The 23,963-nt window shown below is 39.3% G+C and overlaps 1 protein-coding gene and 2 pseudogenes across 1 annotated transcript in view; 2 read left to right on the forward strand and 1 right to left on the reverse strand.

Annotated features, from left to right (window-relative positions):
• LOC144280419 (KRAB domain-containing protein 5-like) overlaps positions 1 to 23,963 on the forward strand; it is a 101,459-nt gene that overhangs the window by 53,101 nt on the left and 24,395 nt on the right. The gene's annotated exons all lie outside the window — the stretch shown is intronic.
• Positions 15,831 to 19,274, forward strand: LOC144309982 (vomeronasal type-1 receptor 4-like; annotated as a pseudogene).
• On the reverse strand, positions 21,644 to 22,820 carry LOC144310233 (glyceraldehyde-3-phosphate dehydrogenase pseudogene; annotated as a pseudogene).

Here is a 23,963-nt window from a genome sequence, read left to right on the forward strand (position 1 = left end):
TCTCATTTAGACTACTTGAGCATTAAAATCTTTGGTATACTTTTCTGTTTGTTTAGATATTTGCAAATAGGTAATCTGTGTATTAAACATGAGTCCCACAAGATTGTTGGAAAGTGGTTGTCTATTCCCTTTTACCTATTATGGTTTATTCTCCATCCTAATTGGTTGAAATGCCCAGCACTACCTTTGGCATTTTAGTTCTGAATTGTGGTAATTAGAGTGGTCTTGCTCCTTCAGGTGTCACCCTGGATGGAGATGGTTGATTGTATTTTGTGTCTTGGTTTTGCTCAGCTTAAGTGGCTGATTCTTCTATGCTTCTCTTGATGGAGAAATTATTTGTGTTGGGAATGGGAATCCCTCTGGGGTGGCTGCCAGGTGGCTGAATTTGTGCCACTTTCTACTGAGATGAAGTAATGTCCTTTGTCTTCAGAATCTCATCTATGGAATGTGTCAAGCCACAATGTGAAGAATTTTAAATTTCTAAGAGAAAGATTTCATCTGTGCCACATATTTACAATCTGTGCTTCTCCTTATGCTCAAGTGTTTTGTGGCCATGCAATATTACAAAAGAAGATCACCTTCCTTTTCGTAGAATCATAACTGAACACCAACTGATTTTGTAACAGGCAGCCTAATGGGTTCTGAGCTAGATCAGAAACATTTCCCATTGCTAGCCAAAAACAACACAAGCACAGAACCAGGACCACAAAGCCTCTGAGATTCTGTAACTTGTTACAATCAGAAGAGGACTAGTCCTTATCAGAAGGAGCTTATGATGAAACTCCATCCAAGTAATAAGAAATTTCTCTGGTATTGTCACATGCTAAGGTATTTAACAAGAGAGATCTTCCCGGCCAGCTACCTTATTTCTCTCACTGGCAAATAAAGCATTATACCCGAGTATAGTAATTATATATTTTCTATCATAGTCTTTGTATTTTTTATTTTTATTTATTTTTTTTATCATAGACTTTTTAAAGCCAACTTTTTTGTTTTTACTTTTTTAAGATTATTTGAGAGAGGCCCTACAAGTGGGGTTAGGGCCAGAGAGAGGATAAATTAAAGAATATTTAACAGAGTCCCCACTAAGTGGTGAGCCTAACTTGGGACTTGAGCCTATGACCCTAAAATCCTTACCTGAGCAGAAATTAAGAGTCAATCACACAACCGAAAGAGCTAACCAGGTGCTACTTAAAGCTAAGTTTTTGATATGCACAGTCCTTTTAAACTAAACTTTCTTTGTTGTTTCATGACAGTTCAATTCTAAATTTTATTTTGTACCTTTATTTTTTGATGTAAAAAGTATTTTCTAAAGATTTTATTTATTTGAGAGAGCGAGCATGAGCAGGGGAGAAGGGCAGAGGGAGAAACTGACTCTGCTGATCATGGAGCCCAATGCTGGACTCTATTCTAGGACTCTGGTATTGTGACCTGAGCTGAGGGCAGACGCTTAACCAGCTGAGCCACTCAGGTACCCTTATTTTATACCTCTAAAATAGAATTGCTTTGGGGTCACCTGGATGGCTCAGTCGCTTAAGCACCTACCTTTGGTTCAGGTCATGATCCCAGGACCCAGGGATCAAGTCCTGCATTGGGCTCCCTGCTCAGTGGGGAGCCTGCTTCTCCCTCTCCTCCTGCCTCTCTGCAATCCTCCTCCCACTTGTGCTCTCTCAAATAAATAAGTAAAATCTTTTACAAAATAAATATAAACAAAATAGAATTGCTTTTGACATGAATTTTTGCTTAATATGTAAGTTGAGATCAAATGGGCTCTTGGGCCCTTGGGCAGGTGCTTTGTGATGGGTCTATATCAGAACAAATGTAAACGGGTTACAAATATTACAATCCTAGAACGCTCCTTGCTATATAAATGCATTACTTCTGCTGCTCTTTAGAATGTAATACGTTAAATTAAGAAAATTGTATATATAGTGTGACATCATTACCTAATAACTTCTTGCATCCCCTTTTTTTTTCTTGCATCCCTTTTTATATCTAATATTAAATATTAGATTGGGCAGTTATACTCTTGCCAATACTATCCAGACTATGTAAATTTATAAAATAAAATTTTGAAATCCTCATTCTTTTATATTCAAACCAAGGACATAAATGCTAGTGTAGGGCTCAGAAGCAAAATATATTTTAATTGATTATTTGAGAAAATGTCAAATCTTTTCCAGAAAAATCTAAGATATAAGATACATAATAATCCTAGCCTGCTGACACTAAGGGAAAAAAAGTACCTTATTCACTCTTTCATCCCGTGATTTGCTGATCCCTACTTACTTCCAAATGATAACACTGTAGTGAGTTATCTATGCTGATACCTCTGAAAGTAAGCCCTGGACCAAAATTTGATTTGTGTTTGTTTGTTTATTTGTTATTTTATTTATTCATGAGAGATACAGAGAGAGAGAGAGAGGCAGAGACACAGGCAGAGGGAGAAGCAGGCTCCATGCAGGGAGCCCGACGTGGAACTGGATCCCGAGTCTCCAGGATCAAGGCCCTGGGCTGAAGGCGGTGCTAAATCGCCGAGCCACCTAGGCTGCCCGTTGTTTTATTTTAATTTTTTTAAAGCTTTTATTATTTGAAAGAGCAGAGTGAGTGGGGGAAAGAACGAGAGTAGAGATGTAGGGTCAGAGAGATAAAGAAGCAGGCTTGGCGGGGAGCCTGACTCAGGACTTGATCCCTGGATCCTGGGATCATGACCCGAGCTTAAGGTAGTAGATCCTTAACCAACTGAGCCACCCTGATTTGTGTTTTTAAATCAGCAAGAACGATACATTTGATGGTATGAAATTGGAAGTGTCAAGGGCTTTCTTTAGTGACTGAGCAAAATGGTGTCTCCACTTTTGGTTTATTGTGACCTGTTTTCACTATTTGTGCTTTGTATATATCTAATAGTTTATTGATGTGAAAACCAAATTGTGTGATAAAAATCTCTGAATTTAAGCGTATTTGAAATTCTTTTGTTACAAAGAGAACATTTATAGACAATTCAGACTTTCATTGCCTTATTATTTAGAATAGGGTGAATTTGAACAATTCTATAGTTGTGAACTCTTCACAAATAATAGAAATGGTGTAATTTTGTGGCCTAAGTTAAAACTGGAAAAAACAAAATTCATAGACCCATGAGATCATGTTAACAGGTGTCCTTGATAAATTCTGGTGCTGCTTCACCTTATACCCTAAAGATGTAGTTCATCTCAAAACACTTTGAATCAGAAACATATCTTTCTTCTTTATCTGAGAGGTTTTATGAGTTGCATCCTGTACTTTTATCTGTAGGATGTACTTTTACTGTAAGCGAGTGGGGTCACATTGTTATGTCTTGAGCCTAGGCTCCACGTTCCTTATCTGGTATGGTATGGCTGTGCCTGGGGATATATGACCTGTGGTGTGCATTATCTCAGATGAACAGAGAAGATCAATGCTGGCTTCAGAAGATCAATTTTATGTTGACTCTGTCAGGGATCTTGAATTTCTGTCCCTTTTAAGGTCCTTCTAGCTGGACTAAGAATCCAATTGAAATGAGACAGATGATCAGGAAAAATCAAACTAAATTTTATAAGTGTAAGGAACCTTCACAGGTAGGGAGATCCCAAAGGCAGTTCAAGCAAAATGAGGTGTATACATCTTCCTGAACTGGAGGAGGAGAATCTGGGATTGTCAAGTGGAGAAATACACTTCATAAGGCAGTGAGATGAAGAGCACATGTTTGGTAATTAGATGTTTGCCATGTCACAGGTGGGCCACACAAAAAAGATTTGTCCCTAGTACTAGCCTATATTCTGTGAAAGACTCCCCAATTTAGACTCTACTACATAGTTAAGGGAGGGTCAACATTTTTGCTTAAGCTGGGGTATTGATTACTTTTAGCCCAAAAGAATATTCATGCTAAAGTGTCCATCATAGGGGCAGCCTACCCTTGGTCCCTACAGAATGTAGCTTTAATGTAGTCTCTATGTAGACCTGTGTGTCATGTTACATAAACTCTCAGATAACCTTGGTTAAAACCTTATTTCTTCCATTTATTGGATGTTTGGCGAAATAGTCTCATAAAAGAAAAAAAATTGGTCTCAAATTATTTTGCTGGATTTTTTGTTTGCATTAACTTATAAAAGATTGTTATAATACTATCTGGTGATTGGTTAATATTTAAAAAGGATTAGTATTGCTATTCTTTGTATTCTGGTAGCACATGAAATTGCCATAAAATTGTTCTGCTGAAACTTATAACACTGGGGAAACCATTTTCTAGAGTTCTACAATGTTCTCTCTTCTCTATTGAGGACAATAGAGGATTGAAAATTAAAGAATCCAACACAACTCCTATTCCTATTTTTAAAATAAATGAGTCTTGTTTATTGTAAGTGACACCTATTCACCTTTTTGGAGCCAAGAAGGAGCCCTGGGATGTGAAGAGAAAGGAGCCTTACATCCAGGTAGGTGGGACTGAGTAAAGCAGATGACAGAGGGGAAGTACAAAAGTCAAGGAGGCGATCACACCTGAAGATGTGATTTGGGACGTACTTCTTGAAATAATTATCTTAAAATATATGTGAATTGTGGTATAATTCATACCAAAATGTTTATTTTATAGAGCAGTGAAACTCAGCATATTTTACAACAATCATGGTCTCTCTTTATATGTTCATTTTTGTTGCTTCTAAAGGATGAATTACAGCCTTGGCATTCTTTGTAAAAGTGGGAATATCTCTTAACAAATTTTCTAATGTCATTTAGAAGCTCATCCATAAAATTTTTATTAGATCATTTTATGATTGACTGTAGTGAATTTTCTGAGCACAATTTATGCCACATAACTTATGCCAGTGCTTCAAGTGCAAGCTTTTCTTGAGTACACAGTCTCAGTTTAAAATTATAGCTATATGGGAGGATCCTTTTGTACTAGCACACCTGTGTTTCATTCAGAATTATTGCACTTAAAATTTAAAAAAAATATATTTTATTTATTCGTGAGAGGCAGAGACATAGAGGGAGAAGCAGGCTTCTCGCAGGGAGCCTGATATAGGTAGGACTAAATCCCTGGACCGGGATCATGTCCTGAGCTGAAGGTAGACACTCAACCGAGCCACTCAGGCATCCTGCAATGAAAATTTCTCATTCTTGTATTGCAATTCAGTAAGAAAGCTTCATTTTTACTGATAGTTTCAACAGCATTAATGAATTGCGCTTTTGGTTTTTATATTTTATAGTTTTGGATAACAATTTTCAACTTAGGAGTTCAAAGACAATGTAGGGTTTAATTGAAATAGGAATCAGCCATATGTCAAATGCCAGTAAAATTATGTGTGTATTTGTTTGTATAAATATTACCCATACAGTGTTGGTTCATGACTTACCTTGTTTGTTTCTTTTCTTTGTTAGTTGTCAGTGGTTGTTTTATACTGTCTGTTTATCCTGGGTGAACTGTCACATGGAATTAATGTCATCATCTATTTGTGAATAAATTCATATTCTCTTGAGAGAAAAACCTTTTTGAATTAAAAGTAATTCTTTTTTTTTTTTAATTTATTTTTATTTTATGATAGTCACAGAGAGAGAGAGAGAGGCAGAGACACAGGCAGAGGGAGAAGCAGGCTCCATGCACCGGGAGCCCGATGTGGGGATTCGATCCCGGGTCTCCAGGATCGCGCCCTGGGCCAAAGGCAGGCGTCAAACCGCTGCGCCACCCAGGGATCCCGAATTAAAAGTAATTCTTAAAGCTTATCTCTCTGTTTCAGTTTTAGGTGTCATTATTCTTAATTGTGGTGAAAAATATGCCATGAAATTTACTATTTTAACCACTTTAAAGTGTTAAGTGTGTGAAATTATTGGAATACTGATTTCTAGAATTTTCTCATTCTGCAAAACTTAATATCTCTCAAGTAGCCACTTACACATTTGTCTATTCTAAGACCCTGGTACCTCTCTCTTTCTCTTTCTCTTTCTCTTTCTCTTTCTCTTTCTCTTCTCTTTCTTTCTCCTTCTCCTTCTCCTTCTCCTTCTCCTTCTCCTTCTCTTTCTTTCTCTTTCTCTTTCTCTTTCTCTTTCTCTTTCTCTTTCTCTTTCTCTCTCTCTCTCTCTTTCTCTCTCTCTCTCTCTCTTCCTCCCTCCCTCCCTCCCTTCCTTCCTTCCTTCCTTCCTTCCTTCCTTCCTTCCTTCCTTCCTTCCCTCCCTCCCTCCTTCCTTCCTTCGGTTCACGACATATGAATCTCCCTGTGCAAATATGTCTTGCACATCCTATTTTGAATTGTTTTAGGTATTTACTGTCAATTGGTATGGCTAGATCATATGGTAAAATGATTTACAACTCTTTGAGGAACCTCCATTCTGTTTTCCATAATGATTACTTCATTTGCATTTCGTCTAGCAGTGCATAAGGGTTCCAGTCTTTCCTCATTCTCTCCAATACCCACAGGTTTTTAAAAATTCATGTTTAATAGTGGGAGCTGAACAGGTGAGAGGAGATGAGTCAGTCTTTGATATGTATTTCTCCAATGAATAGTGAGCTTGAGCATCTTTTTTTTTTTAAAGATTATTTATTTATTTATTTATTTATTTATTTATTTATTTATTTATTTATTTATGAGAGACACACACAGAAAGAGAGAGGCAGAGACACAGGCAGAGGGAGAAACAGCCTCCATGAAGGGATCCTGATGTGGAACTCGATCCCGGGTCTCCAGGATCAGGCCCTGCACTGAAGGCAGCACTAAACTGCTGAGCCACCCGGGCTGCCCTTGAGCATCTTTCGTCTGCCTTGCCCATTTGTAATCTGTGTTGGATTGTGCCCATTGAAAACTTTGTCAAAAAAAAAAAAAGAAAAAGAAAAAGAAAACTTTGTCCTGTTCTTAGTCCTGCTAGTTGCTATTTGGTTGTTGCAAAAGTTCTTTCTATATTCTAGATGTTACAGCCTTATGATCTATAAACTCTGTAAAAAATTCCCATGCATTTTTCAGGTTGCCTTTTCACTCCACTGAGTGTTTCCTTAGAATTACTTTCTCTGTGGGTGCCTGGGTGGCTCAGTTGGTTAAACGTCTTAACATAGACGCCACACTATAACAGTGGCTCAGGTGTGATTTCAGTGTCCTGAAATTGAGCTCAGCTTCCAGCTATGCACTCAGCAGGGATCTACTTATCCCTCTCCCTCTGCCCCTTCCCTTGCTCATGCCTTCTCTCTCCTCTCTTTCTCTCTTAAATAAATAAATAAAATCTTTTAAAAAATGACTTTTTCTGATTTCCATATTTGAATATAGTTTCATTTCATTACTCTCAGGGTATTTACTGGTTATTTAATTTCATTTTGACCCATTGATTGTTCAATTGAACATGTTCAATTTCCAGATATTTGTGACATTTCCAATTTCCCATCTGCTATACTTTTATTCCATGGTGGTCAGAAATGATACTTATGACATTAAATTTCTTAAATTTGTTAAGATTTGTTTTGTAGACAATTTGTCTATACTGCAAATGTTTTCTGTGTGATTGAGAAGCTTGTATATTCTGCTCTTTTTGGTGGAGTGTTCTGTAAACGTCCATTGTATTTGATTGACAATAATGTTGTTCAAGTGCTCTCCTTCTCGAGTGTGGTCTCCTTCTCCTCCTTGAATGTGGTCTTTCTGTACAGTTAAATCAAGATATTAATCTCTGCTACTATCACTATGCTAATGATTTCTTGCTTTAATTCTGCCTTTTGTGCTTCGCATATATGGGGTCTCTGTTGTTAGGTGCACACATAATTGTTATAGTATCTGGGTAATTTCATGTATTTATGTATACATATACACTGGTTTTCTGTTTTGAAACTATGAACTTCATACGTATTTGTATAATACTAGTACAGCTATCTATGCCCTCTTTTGGTTTCCATTTGCATGAAATGTGCATTTACATACTTTTACTTGCAACTTACATATGTCCTTAGATTTAAAGTGACTCTCAAATAGACAGGAAATTGTTGCATCTTCTGTTTTATTCATTCAGCCAATTTATGTCTTTTAATGAGGGGAGTTTAAATTTACTTATCAGGGCAGCCCCGGTGGCCCAGCGGTTTAGCGCGGCCTTCAGCCCAGGTTGTGATCCTAGAGACTCGGGATCGAGTCCCAGTCCCACGTCAGGCTCCCTGCATGGAGCCTGCTTCTCCCTCTGCCTGTGTCTCTGCCTCTCTCTCTCTCTCTCTCTCTTTCTGTGTCTCTCTTGAATAAATAAATGAAATCTTTTTAAAAAAATAAATTTACTGGGATCCCTGGGTGGCGCAGCAGTTTAGCGCCTGCCTTTGGCCCAGGGCGTGATCCTGGAGACCCGGGATCGAATCCCACGTCGGGCTCCCGGTGCATGGAGCCTGCTTCTCCCTCTGCCTGTGTCTCTGCCTCTCTCTCTCTCTCTCTCTGACTATCATAAATAAATAAAAATTTAAAAAAATTAAAAAAAATTTAGTCATCAAAGTAAAGTATTATTAAGGGAAGTACTACTGCAGCTGTTTTTTCATAGTTTTCTGTTCTTCTTGTGGTTGTTTTATCCCTCTTTCCCTCTTTTTATGTGTTTCATTATATTTGTGTGATGTGACACAACTGTAATGACATACTTTGATACCGTTCTCACTTCCTTTTTATGTCTTCTGTAGTCCCCCCCCCCCCCCCCCCCCCCCCCCCCCGTTAGCATGGGGATTACTTAAAACCTTTCAATGCGGATGGCCCGGGTGGCTCAGCAGTTTAGCGCCGCCTTCCGCCCAGGGCATGATCCTGGAGACCCAGGATTGAATCCCATGTTGGGCTCCCTGTGTGGAGCCTGCTTCTCCCTTTGCCTGTGTCTCTGCCTCTCTGTGTCTCTCATTAATAAATAAATAAAATATTTAAAAAAAATAGAAACCTCAATGCTGGGGAGCCTGTGTGGCTCAGTTGGTTAAGCATGTGCCTTCAGCTCAGGTCATGATCCCAAGATCCTGGGATCAAGCCCCTTGTTGGTCTTGGGCTCCCTGCTCAGCGGGGAGTCTGCTTCTCCCTTTCTCCAGGCTTGTGTTCTCTTAGGCTCACTCTGTCTCTCAAATAAAAAGATAAAATCTAAACAACAATAAAACCTTCTCAAAGTTGTAACAAGCCATTTTAACCTAATATTGTCAAGAGCATACTCAACTCTACTACATATCCATACCTGTACACACTGTATGTCACTGATAACCCTATATTTAATAGTTTTGTCTTTTATGTTGTGTACTTTATAATTTCAATGCATCATTTTTATTTTGTTTCTTTAGAAAGAGAGAAATAGCCAGAGCATGTGTGAGTGGCGGAAGGGAGAGATGGAGAGGGAGAGAGAGAATCTTAAGTAGGTCCTATACCTCAAGGTAGGGCTCGATCTGATGACCATGGGATCTTGACCTGATCCAAAATTAACCAGTTGCCCCTATGTTTTTATTCTTTAAAATAATTATGTTCAATAAGAATATAGCAATCTGTGGTACTTCATCATAATATTTTAGGTTTCCATATTTGTATAAACATTTACATTTATCGGAGAGCTTTATATTTTCATGTGGTTTGAGTTACTGTTTAGAATCTTTCTATTTTAACCAGAAAGACTTTCTTTAAAGTTTCTTGTAGGATAGGCCTAATAGTACACTTCTAGGGGATTTTACTTGGGAATGTCTTTATTTTTCCCATTTTTGTTTTAAGATTTTATTTATTTATTCATGAGAGACAGAGAGAGAGAGAGAGAGAGAGAGGCAGAGACACAGGCAGAGAGAGATGCAGGCTCCATACACGGAGCCTGGGTTTCCAGGATCAGGCCCTGAGCTGAAGGCGGTGCTAAACCGCTGAGCCACCAGGCTGCCCCTCTTTTTTTTTTTTTTTGTTTTTTTCTTCTTAAGATTTTATTTATTTATTCATGAGAGGCAGAGACATAGGTAGAGGGAGAAGCAGTCTCCATGCAGGGAACCCAGTGTGGGACTTGATCCTGGTACCCCGGGATCATGCCCAGAGCTGAAGGCAAATGCTCAACTGCTGAGCCACCCAGATGTTCCTAGGTTTCCATTTCTGAAGGACATTTATTCCAGATACAATGTTTCTGGTTGATTTTTTTTTTTTTTCCAGTAAAGATAGCCCCTGCATTTCTTTGTGTGAAGTTCTGCTGAAAGACCATTTATATTCTTAGAGGAGGTCTTTTACACAGGAGGAATTACTTTTTTCATGCTACTTCAAAGCTGTGTTCATTTGTGATTTTTGGTAAATTGATTATAATGTATTGATGTGTTTATTTCTTGACATCTATCCTCAGAATTCACTGAGCTTCTTGAACATGTCTTCATAAGTCCTTTAGACCCGGTCCTTTTTCATGTATTTTTTGCTCTCCTCAGTGGATAATTTAAAATGAGGAAGCTTTAGCTTGTCTAGGTCTTCCTTCTGCTTGATCAAGTCAGTTGCTGACCCTTTAGAGTACTTTAAAATACACTTTGTATTTTTCAGCTCCTAATTTCTGTTCAATTGTTTTTTATACTTTCTGTCTCTTGGGATTTTTATTTTGATCATACATACTTTATTGGATATCATTTAGTTACCTGTTTTCTCTTGCTTCAGGTATATCTTTATGTTAGTTTGTATCCTTTGTCAGGTAATTTATAGTTCTTTATTAATTTAGGGCCAGTTTTGGAATTTTCTTTTGTTCCTCTAATTGGAACACATTTTTCTGTTCACTCATATGCCTTGTGATCTTTTGGTGATGTTTGGGAATTTGAAAACCAGTCCTGAACTCAGGATTTATGCACTTGCTTTTATGGAGAACACAAATAACAGCTATCTGTGCTATAATTGTGGGGTCTATCAAACATTCTTAGGGGTGTGTTATGTGTGAGTATTTCTACTTTCACAGTTAAATTATTGCTGCTTGTTTCGTGTTAATTGAGGAATACTCAAATAGCACTAATGATATATTCTTCTCAATGTTCTTCACCCCTGCAGTCTCTAGTTTTTGAGCAAGTACTTACCTCTTCTGTGAGTCATCACCACAATGCGTCAAGTAGGTGTTCCCATTCCCTCAGCCCTTCATGTCATGCATCAAAGAAAGAAGTCCCCAGGAAGATCAAAGAAGCCAAATTACTGCCCACAAAGTTCCCTCATATCTTTCTCTCCTGAGCAGAGTCAAGTTTTCTCACTGTCTTACCACGGAGTGACAGATAGGATGAGCAACTATTGTGGGCAAGGTAACAAACTTTCCTTCTTTGTTCAGTCTGGCTCTTCTTCATTTGTGTTTACATGAGGGTACTGTGTTCTCCCACCTGGAGCACTCAAAAAGGCAATTTGGATAGTTTGTGTTTTCATGGAGCAGCTTCCTCTTTCTGTATCATCCCAATGTCCTATGATGGATATTAATTTTGTACATTAGCATTTTATAGTATATACATGCAGGTGTAGCATGTGGGATAATTTATGTGGTATGTCTTCTCATGACATGAGATTTTTCACAAAAACAGGCAGAAAAGATTGATTTCATAACATGCTATTGAGAAGGTATGGAAATGGTGGTTTTGAAATCACAATTAATGAAAGACTGAGAAGTGGGCAGCCTGGGTGGTTCAGTGGTTTAGCACCGCCTTTGGCCCAGGGAGTGATCCCGGAGACCTGGAATCGAGTCCCGCATCCAGTTCCCTGCGTGGGGCTTGCTTCTCCCTCTGCCTGTGTCTCTGCCTCTCTTTGTTTCTCATGAATTAAAAAAAAAAAAAAAAGACTGAGAAGGTGATAGCAGGAAGTAAAGGGCAGAAAGTATGTTAATTATGGATGTAAACAAACTGGGACGATTACCCTTCATTAAATCCAAGTCTTAAGTATAATGAATTTCAGAATTCCTTTCCTGAGGGTTCATGATTCTTCTACTGAGAAATAATCTCTACTGTTCCAGAGTCCCTAATTTTTTTTTAAATTTTTTATTTATTTATGATAGTCACACAGAGAGAGAGAGAGAGAGAGAGAGAGGCAGAGACATAGGCAGAGGGAGAAGCAGGCTCCATCCCGGGAGCCTGACGGATTCGATCTCGGGTCTCCAAGATCACGCCCTGGTCCAAAGGCAGGCGCTAAACTGCTGCGCCACCCAGGGATCCCCAGAGTCCCTAATTTTAATAAATATTAGTGTCTTTATTCAATCATCACCTTTCAATAAGTTACCACATAACATAATTTGGAGCAACATTTTATGTGTAATGAACTTTGGATGGCATTTTGTTGAAGACTTGATCTTCAGTATTATGGAGTTATAATGGAGAGAGAACTTATAAATATGAAAAATCTGGAAATAAAAATTAACAAGGGTAAATCCTAATAAACTTTAAAAACCAGTTTCCAGGGATGCCTGGGTGGCTCAATGGTCATGGATTGAGTTCCATATCAGGCTTCCCACAGGGAGCCTGCTTTTCCTCAGCCTATGTCTTTGCCTCTCTTTACGTCTCTCATGAATAAATAAAATCTTAAGGAAAAAAAAATTTTGAAGAACTAGTTTCCAGATACCATTATAAAAGAAACACATGGCTCAGTGGTTGAGTGTCTGACTTAAGCTCAAAAAAACGTTGGAAAGTTTTATCAAAGCTTTATTGACCTTTTTATATTTCATTGTATCCTTCCTTTTTTTTTTTTTTAAGATTTTATTTCTTTATTCATCAGAGAGAGAGAGAGAGGCAGAGACACAGGCAGAGGGAGAAGCAGGCTCCAGGCAGGGACCCCGACATGGGACTCGATCCCGGGATTCCACGATCACGCCCTGGGCCGAAGGCAGGCGCTAAACAGCTGAGCCACCCGAGCTGCCCTCATTGTATCCTTCCTGAAGAGATTTACCAATGTAGTTAATATGTCAAAGATTTAAAGCAGTCTTCAAAACTCACTCAACCCCAGAAACTTCATACTGAGAAGAAACCTTACCATATGTAAGGAATATGGGAAAGCCTTTACCCAGCATTCAAGCCTTCCTGGATATCAGAGAATACCTCTTGGGGATATACCTTAACAATGAAAAAAATGTGGCAAAGCCCTTTACCAGCACACAGGTCTTTCTAATAAACTCAGAGAATATGTGCTGGGATGAAGTCTTACAAATGTAAACAAAATTTCACAAAAATTTGTGAAGCTTTTGAGCATTGCTCAAAACTTGGTTTATATCAGAGTATACGTATCTAGGAGAAACCCAGCCCCTGCAGTGTTCCAGAGTGAACTGTACTTCTGAATACAATGGGATTGCATCACAAATACTCCCTCTTCCCAGTAGCATTAAGCCTCAAATGATTTGAGATTATTTTTCCCAAACTGATATGTTGCATATTTTCATCCTTTTTATAACTATTAGGACATTATGATGGTTATATTGTACATGACATAGAAGTATTGTGCCTGGTTGGTAGTTAAGTCTTCAACTGTTTGTTTCAGCTCAGGTCCTGACTCAGGTTCCCGAGATCAAGCCCCATGTCACAGTCTGCACTTAGTGCCAAGTCTGCTTGAGATTCTCTCTCTCTCTCTCCTTCAGTCTGCCCTTCCTGCTTGTGGTCTCTCTCTTTCAAATAAATAATGAAATGAATATTTAAAAATATATTAAAAATGTAGCTTTCCTGCTTTTGGTACTGCTGGAATACCTTGGACTCTGATATCACCAGGCTGCCTGCAGGTGGTATGAACTGATACTAGCTTCTGCTAGCAAATGCATTAAATAACAGCCCTCAAAGCCACAGGCTAGTGTAAATTGCTGATGTGAACAACAGTTGCCATTCCACAGTATATTTCACTTGTACACCCTGTCCAGAGGACCTCCCACAGAGGTTACCATACTCCATTCATTTTGGTTTGACTTGTGCATTCTATAACTTGACTCTAGAACTGCAAGGCTCTCCAACCATGGACCCTAATAAAGGCATCTGCCCCAGTTCTGCCACACAGCCTGCCGTCCTTGAATTCATCTTGTACTTTTCAAGACATATTGTGTACATCCTCTAGGATCTATGAGTGATGAACTTGTGTATTTCAGTTTCCTCGGTGTTTTTCTATTGAACCTTGGCTTACTACACAATTCCCCGGGGCTCTACTTAAAAAATGCTAATGTAGGGAAGCATTGGTGGTGGTGAGTGGCTGCCTTTGGCTCAGGGGGTGATCCTGGAGTTCCAGGATTGAGTCTCACATTGGGCTTCCTGCTTGGAGCCTGCTTCTCCCTCTGCCTATGTCTCTGCCTCTCTCTCTTTCTCTCTGTGTGTGTCTCTCGTGAATAATTAAATAAAATCTTAAAATGCTAATGTAACAAAGTCACTAGTAATATACTTATAGGCGATACCTGCAGAATTGTAAATTACTATTTATAAAGTTTTATTCTATAATATTCTTTGTCTTTTTTCTGCGTGTACTGAACAAAAGATTCCCATGGTTTTGGTATGCATGGAATGCAAATTATAAATAAACAAAGCTTAAGATATAATTTAGCTGTAAGAGAACTAGGAAAAAGTTTGTGTGTGTGTGTACCAAATTTTAACTTAGTATTCTGCAGTTGACCAGAAACCTTACTGAAAGCATAAACAGTTTGATTAACATAAATTTGTAATATTGGAAACTACAACTGTCATCAGAAACAGGAGGGGTTGTTGAATACTCATAATCTGTATTTTGACCAAGGATCGTATGGTGATTTTCCAGTAGTTTGTTTAGACTATGTTTGAACTTAACTATTAAACTGAATTTTTTTCTTATGTGTTAACACTGATGTGTACTGAAGAAATGTTATTCTTGCACTATCTCTAACCTACTCCACATTAAACAAAGTTGTAGGTTAAGAGACTATAGGGACCCCTGGGTGGCTCAGTGGTTTAGCATCTGTCTTTGTCTCACGGGATCCAGCCAGTCCCACATCGAGCTCCCTGTGGGAAGCCTGCTTCTCCCTCTGTCTGTGTCTCTGCCTCTCTACCTGTGTCTCTCATGAATAAAAAATCTTAAAAATACTAAAATAAATAAAAATAAAGAGACTGAAACTACAAAGTATTGTTGAATCTTGAACAGCATGGGATTGAACTGTGCATGTCCACCTACATTTATGTATTTTTTATAGTACATTACTGTAAGTGTATTTTCTTTTTATTTTTTAAAATATTTAATTTATTCACAAGAGACAGGCAAAGGGAGAAGCAAGCTCCCTGCGGGGTGCCGGATGTGAGACTCAGGATCATGCCCTAAGCAGAAAGCAGACGTTTAACCACTGAGCCACCCAGGCATCCTGAGGCAGTGTAAATCTGATAGGACTCAGGGAATTTGTTTTAGAACCACTCCTTTTTTAGTCAGGGAAGGCCAACCTCTTCTAGGAGCTTTTCTCTTCATCTCACTGACCAGAACGTTGTCAGAGACCACTCTAAGTAACAACATACCTATAACCCAGGTAGACGTGTAAGTTTGTTGGGAATGGCCAGTGTTAACCTGAATGGTTTGAAGACATTTGACACAAAGGACATTATGCTTTGCACTAGAATTAGATGCTATGAAAAGGCCCTGAAATTTAGAGTGTGCCTACTCAGATTTACAAGAATTTTATCATATATGGAAACTAAGTGCTAATTCTTTATAGCTGGGCATGAAGAGCTTTTTAAGTCTGCATTTATTTATGCTCTCATAGTAAAAATCATTAAATGCAGATTCGAGGTGAGGATTCTATATTCAAATCCATTATAAATTATCATATCTTGTCTGGCTGTATGTGTTTCATATCTTGTTTGATGAAATATTTGAATACATTCCAATTCACTCTAAATTGGATTATTTTGATGAAAGAATGTGATGGGAAGTCTATTTATGGGTGATGCCAGGAAGCTGGGGATGGAGGACATTAAGGGAAGTGACATATTGGAAGAGGAGGAAGCCAAGACTGTTATGGTCCTATTTATGAATATGGAAAATGTGTATGTTGTAGGTGTGTGATATAAGTAACATCACCACAGAGAATATCTGAATGACTATTTGCATAATTTGGGGATGATCTGTGACTTAGTAACTACAGAGGCTATCAATTTATCTTGCATCAGAACCACCTGGTATACTTGTAAAATCTCACATTTCTAGGCATCATCCCATGTTATCATTTCAATAGTTCTGGGCTAGTCTGTAGCCCCTCTGTTTCCTGTTCTCAAAATTCTCAGGTGATGCCACTGGGCCTGTTTTGGGAACCTGCTTTGAAAATGAATATCTATGAATATCTATGGGCATCCTTATGGTTGACATGTTCAATGAAGATATTAGCCCAAATGAAGTTATTAGCCCATGAAAAATGCAGACAATACATAAAGGACTATGAATTGTTTTAAGTGGACTGAATTTATTTACCCAGAGATATTTTCAGATACCACAGATATGGGTTAAATCCCACAAGACTGGCCTCTCCCTCTGTTGCTCACTACCTTACATATTTTCAGACACTTCACAAGCTCATTATGTTACCCATATTTGTGAATGATTAGGTATAGTTTAGAGATTCTAATAATGTCTTCTTTGGATTCAATTAGTTTGCTAGAATGGCTTGCAAACCTTGGGGAAACACTTATGTTTACTAGCTTATTAGAGGCTATCACAGAAGTGCCTGGGTGACACAGTTGGTTAAGCCTCTGAATCTTAGTTTCAGCTCAGATTGTGATCGCAGGTTCCTGAGATTGAGCCTTTATGGGGCTCTGCATTCAGCACAGTCTGCTTGAGTTTTTCTCTCCTCCCTCTTCCTCTTCCCATCATGTGCTTGCTTACACTCTCAATCTCTCGCTCTCAAATAAATAAATAAATAAATAAATATTAAAAGTAAAAAAATAAAGGCTATGATAAAGTATACAGATGAACAGCCAGATGAAGAAATACATAGTATGAATTCTGGGAAGGTCCCATGATTGGGAGTTTTTGTCCCCATGGTGTTCTCGTGTGTCATCTTCCCTGTGTGGATGTGTTCACCAGCCTGGAATCTCTCCCAACTCTATACTACTGGGATTTTATGGAGCCTTCATGTACACATGAGTAGTCCTAACCCCAATTGCAGCCCTTCTCCTTTCTCTGGATTAAGGAGGGTGGGGAGATGAAGCTGAATGTTCTAAGCTTCGGATTATGGCTTGGTCTTTCTGGTGGCCAGTCCCCATCCAGAAGCCTTCCCCCTCCCAGAGTCACTTCTTTAAAACAAAAATTTGCTTCTGCTGTAAGTTTTTGGAGCTTTCTGCCAAATATATATGTATTCTATTATTTGACATCAGTAAGAAAGTAATAATATTAGTCCAAATGCATAAAATTATGAACATTAAAATAATGACTATAAAGCATTAATAACTGGAATGTACATTGTAATCACTATACGATGACTTTAGACTTTGATGAATATTGTAGATGTCATTTTTCATGAAAAAAAAAACCAGTCCATAACTCCTGTTTTCATGCTATTTGCTCTATTTTTGAATTAACTATTGAACCATGGAAAATGGCAGCTGAGTATTTCACACTGGGTATGATCTTCCTGGTCCAGATTTTCCCTGGAAATCTACTGGAGTTCTACATCTTATGTCATCATTATTTCCCGTTACTGCAGTGGAACTAAGGGCGTGTTTGAGAAGTTTTCCTCAGTCATCTGAATGTACTCAAGTGTTGGTTATTCCTTGTAGTGTTATCTCAGACACCTTGGTAGCTTTTGGCTTGAAACATCATCTCAAAAAAAAAAAAAAAAAAAAAAAGAAACATCATCTCCATGATTTTGTTTTTTTTTTTTTTTTTAATATTTTTTTTTCAATTTTTATTTATTTATGATAGTCACAGAGAGAGAGAGAGAGAGGCAGAGACACAGGCCGAGGGAGAAGCAGGCTCCATGCACCGGGAGCCCGATGTGGGATTCGATCCCGGGTCCCCAGGATCGCGCCCTGGGCCAAAGGCAGGCGCCAAACCACTGCGCCACCCAGGGATCCCTCATCTCCATGATTTTGGATGCAGACTCATTTTCTAGTTTCACAGAGAGTCCAGAATTGTGTCCATTGGCAATTCTGGCCCCTTAAGTGTCTTCCAGGCCATCATCATCAGTTCTAGGATCTCCAGGTGACAGGCAAAGCATTAAGTTATGGTTCCACATTCCATTAGTCTTTCCAGTATCCTCTGCTGGATCCTACAGGAGCTGTAAATATCACAGTTGCTATGTATGTGTGTGACAAGATCAATAAATACATCACAAACACTGTAAATATTGGAACCTCTTCTGCTGTATTTTGTGGTAAACACATAGATTTGCTGTGTATGCAGCATCCAGAGGTACCCCAGATGTTTTGTGTGTAGGACTTATTCTGGTTGTCATTCTGTGCACTTACAAGCAGTGGGGGGCCAACACCTTCATAGGAACAGTATCTCACCTAGATCTTCCCTTGAGATAACAGCTACTAACTCAAACATTCTTGTCCTAGGGAGCACCTTTGTAACTTTTTATACCCTCTCTGCCATCATTGTAATTATTCTCTTTCATTAGACTACCTGGTAGCAAGTGAACAACTTGGCCTTTATCATTTATGTTTCCCATCTGTCAGCCCCTTTATTCTCTTGGGTGATGACCACTGTGTCCTAGGTCCTTCTATCCTGGAGGAATTACAGAACTTCCTCATCTCATGAGAAAAATGTAGTCTGTTTTTCTCCATATCAGTCATTTATATGTTCACACCTCACAGAGTGTTATGTACAATTACAGGTCAGCCACATTGTAGGTAAAATTGTGAATAACATAGGGAATCTATTTCAGTAATTATAAATTATAGCTGTACAATGAATCCTTTTCTAATTATCCACAGAATTATGTTGTGTTAATGGTCCCAGTAGATAAGGTCAGAGTCCAATCAGTAATGAAACAGTTTCTCCTAAAGTAGAGATATACAAGTTACACTTGAATGTATATCTTTCAATATAAGATATATTTCTCTAATATATACCTGGGCGTGCTGTTTTGAAGACCGTTACACAAAGATTATTAACATTTTTGATGGTCCTTCAACAAACTGGCACTCCTGTTGGTCAGTGCCAAATCTCTGCATCAAGCACAAGTGGAGCTTTCATGTACACATGAGTAGCTTCAAGCACAAGTGTTAAAACCTGCCACACTAGGTCCTGCCCTCATGCAACCTCAGGAGGGGAGAAAATCCGTTAGCAGTTCATGGTTAAGACCCACAAGATCCCTAGAATCATGAACAAAACTACAGCTATCTTTAATATATGCTTAACTGAAATAGAGGCTTCTTACTCAAATGCCCTGCTTAGGGACAAGAATCATCACACCTGCGTCAGAGGATACTGCTCCACCAGGACAGGTCTGTGCCCTATGTGATGGTCCAGACTAAGATAAGGTTTCCACTACCTACATCCCTATGGGAGCATCAGGTCAGTCTCACTGGGACACACTCTCCAATATCAGGGACTCTGGGATATATGGGGATGTCCTGTGTAGACTGTAGAATTTGAATCTGTTTCCATCTCAGAAGTAGAAGTGAGTCATCCAGGATCTTCTCCTACTTCCATAGAAGTCTCTTGTGGTACCCAGATGAAAGTCCCTTTGTTCCTCACTGTACTAAAGAACACTGAGCAAGTGTAGAGATGCAAACAGATAGAAACTGATTATTTCCATGGCAATTGGTTATTAGAAAAACAGACGAAGAATCATGATCCATAATATCTAGAAATTTTTAGGTTAGAACCAATGGATACATGGTTGAATTCAGGATTGTGGAGTCAATTTGAGGAAGAGGTGGTACACATGGGATTTTGTTTCAGTGTACCACCTCACCAGAACGTGAGTTCTGGTGTCACCTGCGATGAGTCCTCCCTGGACCAAAGACTTTTTAGTAGCTGTAGCATTTATTTTGCATTCTTGTTAAAATTAAAAAGTTTTCGGGACGATTGGGTGGTTCAGTGGTTGAGTGTCTGCCTTTGGCTCAGGGCATGATTCCAGAACCCTGGGATCGAGTCCCGTGTCAGGCTCCCTTCATGGAGCCTGCTTCTCCCTCTGCCTATGTCTCTTCCTCTCTCTCTCTCTCTCTCTCTCTCTCTCGAATAAATAAATCTTAAAAAAAAAAAAAGTTTTCTAATTGTCCTAGAAAATGTCAAGCATTTATGTTAACTTGCTTTTTCTTTTATTTTCTAAACTAGGAAAGAGACAAAATTGATTAAAATAATGTGAACTCAGTGTATTGAATTTCTTTGAGCAGGCTTAGGAGTGACAGAGCTGGAAGTAGAGTCAGGGATATCAGGGCCTACAACCAGCTTCCTCCCTAGGCCAAACCAGATCCACCCCCCTTCTGAGGCTGTGTGCAGCTCTGGCCTGGCCTGGCTCTGGATCTCCTCCACTCTCAGGACAGATTAGAGGAGATCCGATTCTGAGTGGCTCTTCCTTTCATCTCTCCAGGGCTGGTGCTCACAATTACCAAAACCCAGAATCCAATGAATGGGCAAAGGACCCTATATTTTCGTGCCTTCATTTCTGTTTTTTTTTTTTTTTTCATTTCTGTTTTTATCATTACGTTGTGTGCTTCACCAGCCTTCCACCCAGAATCCTGTTTTCTATTCCTGCAGATTCAATAGTTCAGTAGTTGTTCAAGTAACAAAACATAAATATATGTATACGTTATGACGTGATTAAAACAATCTAGCTAATTAACATGCCCATGCCCTCATAGTGTTAGAAGTTTTTATTTCTGATTTTTAAATTAATTTTTGTTGAGAACATTGACGATATACTCTCTTAGCAAATATCAAGTGTAATAGACCTAGAATAATGTGCAGTCACCATGCTGTACTTCAGATCTCCAGAATTTATTCCTCCTTCATAAATGAGATTTTGCACCATTTGACCAACGCCTCCCACTTTGCACTCTGCCATGTCCTAGCATCACAATTCTATTCTGCTTTTAGAAGCTCAACTTTATTAGACTAGAGATAAAATTGAGATAAAACAGTATTTGCAATTTTGTGTGGCTTATTCCATTTATCCTCCAGGCTCATCAACTTTGTCCAAAATGGACTAATGTCTTCTTTCTTCCGTTTCTTCTTTTTGAAAGACTGAATGGTGCACATATATGTATTATATTCTATGATATATGTATTTTATATCTTGATATTACATAATCCATATATGTCATATTTTCCTTAACCACTCCTCATAGAAAGCAGGAAAACAACAGGAAGATGACACTCCCTGTTTGCTAAAATAACTAAATTTAAGAAAAAAAGAAAATTTTAGGAACACCTGGGTGGCTCAGTGGTTGAGCATCTGCCTTAGGCTCAGGGAGTGATCCCAGTCCAGGGATCCAGTCCCACATCGGGCTCCCTGTGAGGAGCCTGCTTCTCTCTGCCTATGTCTCTGCCTCTCTCTGTGTCTCTCATGAATAAATAAATAAAATGTTTTAAAAAATTTTATTAACACTAATGTGTAGGAATTAAAATAGTCCTACATTGCTGATGAGTATGAATAAAGTATAGGAAAACTGGCATTTACTTTATAAAGTGAAACATTTTCTATCCTGTTAAAAAAATGTAAACAAAAGAATGAAAACTCTAATCTCTTCCTTTCTGTATTTTTCCATTCATCCATATTGCACTCCTATAGTTTACAAACATTTTGGGGAGGGGGCTGGGTACAGTATACTTTATCCATGGTACATGATAAAGTAGAGTTCCCTCAGCCCCTCTTCTTCTTCAGTGGGTCTGGGATGGTAACTGGGAGTCAGAAGATTCTCTGTGTTGGGGGATGACTCAGTGCAAGGACTCCCCAGCAGCTGAGGGCTTCTCTCTTCCTCTTGCTCTTTTTCAGGTTGGTGGTCCAGGGGGTTCTTAGTCCTTGGAGGCCATACAGACCATAAGGTTTGGCTACAGGTGCTGTAGCCAAATTCATTGTTATACCATGAAATGAGCTTGACAGGGTGGTCATTGAGAGCAATGCCAACCCCAGCATTGAAGGTAGAAGAGTGGGTGTCCCTGTGAAAGTCTCAGGAGACAAGTTGGTCCTCAGTGTAGCTGGGAATGCCCTTGAGCTGGCCATCTGATGTCTGCTTCACTACCTTCTTGATGTCATCATATTTGGAAGCTTTCTCCAGGCAGCAGGTCAGATCCATGACTGAACATTGGGGTTGGAGGACACAGAAGGCCATGCCAATGAACTTTCCACTCAGCCTCAGCTCAGGGATGTCCTTGCACTGCTGGTAGAAGTAGGAGTAATGTACTGGGCAAACCCTCAGCCATCATATCAGTTTCCCTAAGAAGTCATCCATGGTCATCTGAGTAGCAGTGATGGCATACATAGCCTGTGGTCATGAGTCCCTCCATGATGCCAGAGTTTTCATGGATGACCTTGGCCAGAGGGTCCAAGCAGCTTGTGGTACAGGAGACATTGCTGAGAATCTTGAGGGAGTTGTCATATTTCTCATGTTTCATGCCTGTCACACGTGAGGGCATCAGCAGAAGGGGCAGAGATGAAGACCCACTTTGGCTCACCATTCATGTATGCCCCAGCCATCTCCATGATGATGAACACCCCAGTGGATTCTACAACATGCTTAGTAGCAGCATCACCCAATTTGATATTGGTGGAATCACACTACTGGAAGATGGAGATGGGGTTTCCATTGATAATAAGTTTCTCATTCTCAGCCTTGACTATGCTATGAAATTGGCCATGGATGGAATCATACTGAAACATGTAGACTATGTAGTTGAGGTCAATAAATGGGTTATTGGTGGCCACAATATCCATTTTGCCAGAGTTAAAAGCAGCCCTAGTGACCAGGTGCTCAATTGGTCAAATCTGTTTACTCCACCCTTCACCATTGTGTCTTGGGGGCACAGCTGGCACTACCAGAAGACATGGCTGTCTATTGATTGAGGAGGAGTGGAGAGCCACAAACATTTATTTTTAATTGATAGGGAAACAGGAGGCAAGGCAGATAGGTGGGGCCCAGTATGTACATCTTTATGGTTATTATAGGACACCTAGAGCTCAGCTCGCAGGATGTTATGGGGATTAAATTACATCATATATATGAGGTCTTCATAACTTCCATGTGAACAGAGAGCACTCAATATTGCAGTAATCAATGTACACATGTCATTTTCCACATAGAGACTTGCTCAGACATTAATGTATTCACTAGCCTTTCTGCAAATTTTAAAGTGCTATGAAAACATGTGGTCACAAAAAAAAAAAAAAAAGGAAAGCATGTGGTCCTTCAAGATGATTATGGTGATCTTTGCTGGGAACCCACAGTAAACTCAAAACAGAGAAAAGTAAATAGTAGACTCTTTCTTGGGAACTCACCTGGAGTTGTTGGGTTGACATAAGATGGTGGATGTGGAGGGCTCAAGTGTGTTGTGACTGCATTCTCTAGTGTCTAGTTTAGTGTCACTAAATGTGGAGCAACATCAGCACTAACAAGGAACCTGTGAAAGATGCCAATTATCTGATCCCATTCCAAGCCTACAGAATCACCATTTCTTCAATGGGACCTAGAATACAAAGTGATTTCTATGCATATTGAAGCTTGAAAGCACATCATTGCTTATTAGCGTGGGTTTACAGTAAAGATGCCACAGTGAGTTTTAAGAACCACCCTCACCTGGGCCCTCTGCCAGAGTCTATTATAAGAGCAGCAGTGCTGCTTTAACTGTGTGCTCCAGGTGATTTTCAGATAGGCCAGAGTGAAGCACAGGATTCACAGACATACTTGTGAGAGCTGAGCCCAGCTTTCAGTTGAAGAGAAAACTATCAGACGGTTTGGACTTGGAAGGGGCAGGTCAGTGCAGCCCAGGTTCCTCATGCTGTGGCAGGATTTGTGGCTGTCTGTGGGAAGGGAGGGCATCTGATACCAGGAAGGAGAAACTCACATGTAAGTGTCCACAGAGGAGTTCCTTTTTTCTGAATCTTTCTTGTGACAAAGGAGAGGGCATCTTTTTGTGCATTTCAAGATCCTTCTG

Source organism: Canis aureus, chromosome 1 (assembly GCF_053574225.1).
Source record: "Canis aureus isolate CA01 chromosome 1, VMU_Caureus_v.1.0, whole genome shotgun sequence".
In the NCBI taxonomy this organism is placed as follows: Eukaryota; Metazoa; Chordata; class Mammalia; order Carnivora; family Canidae; genus Canis; species Canis aureus.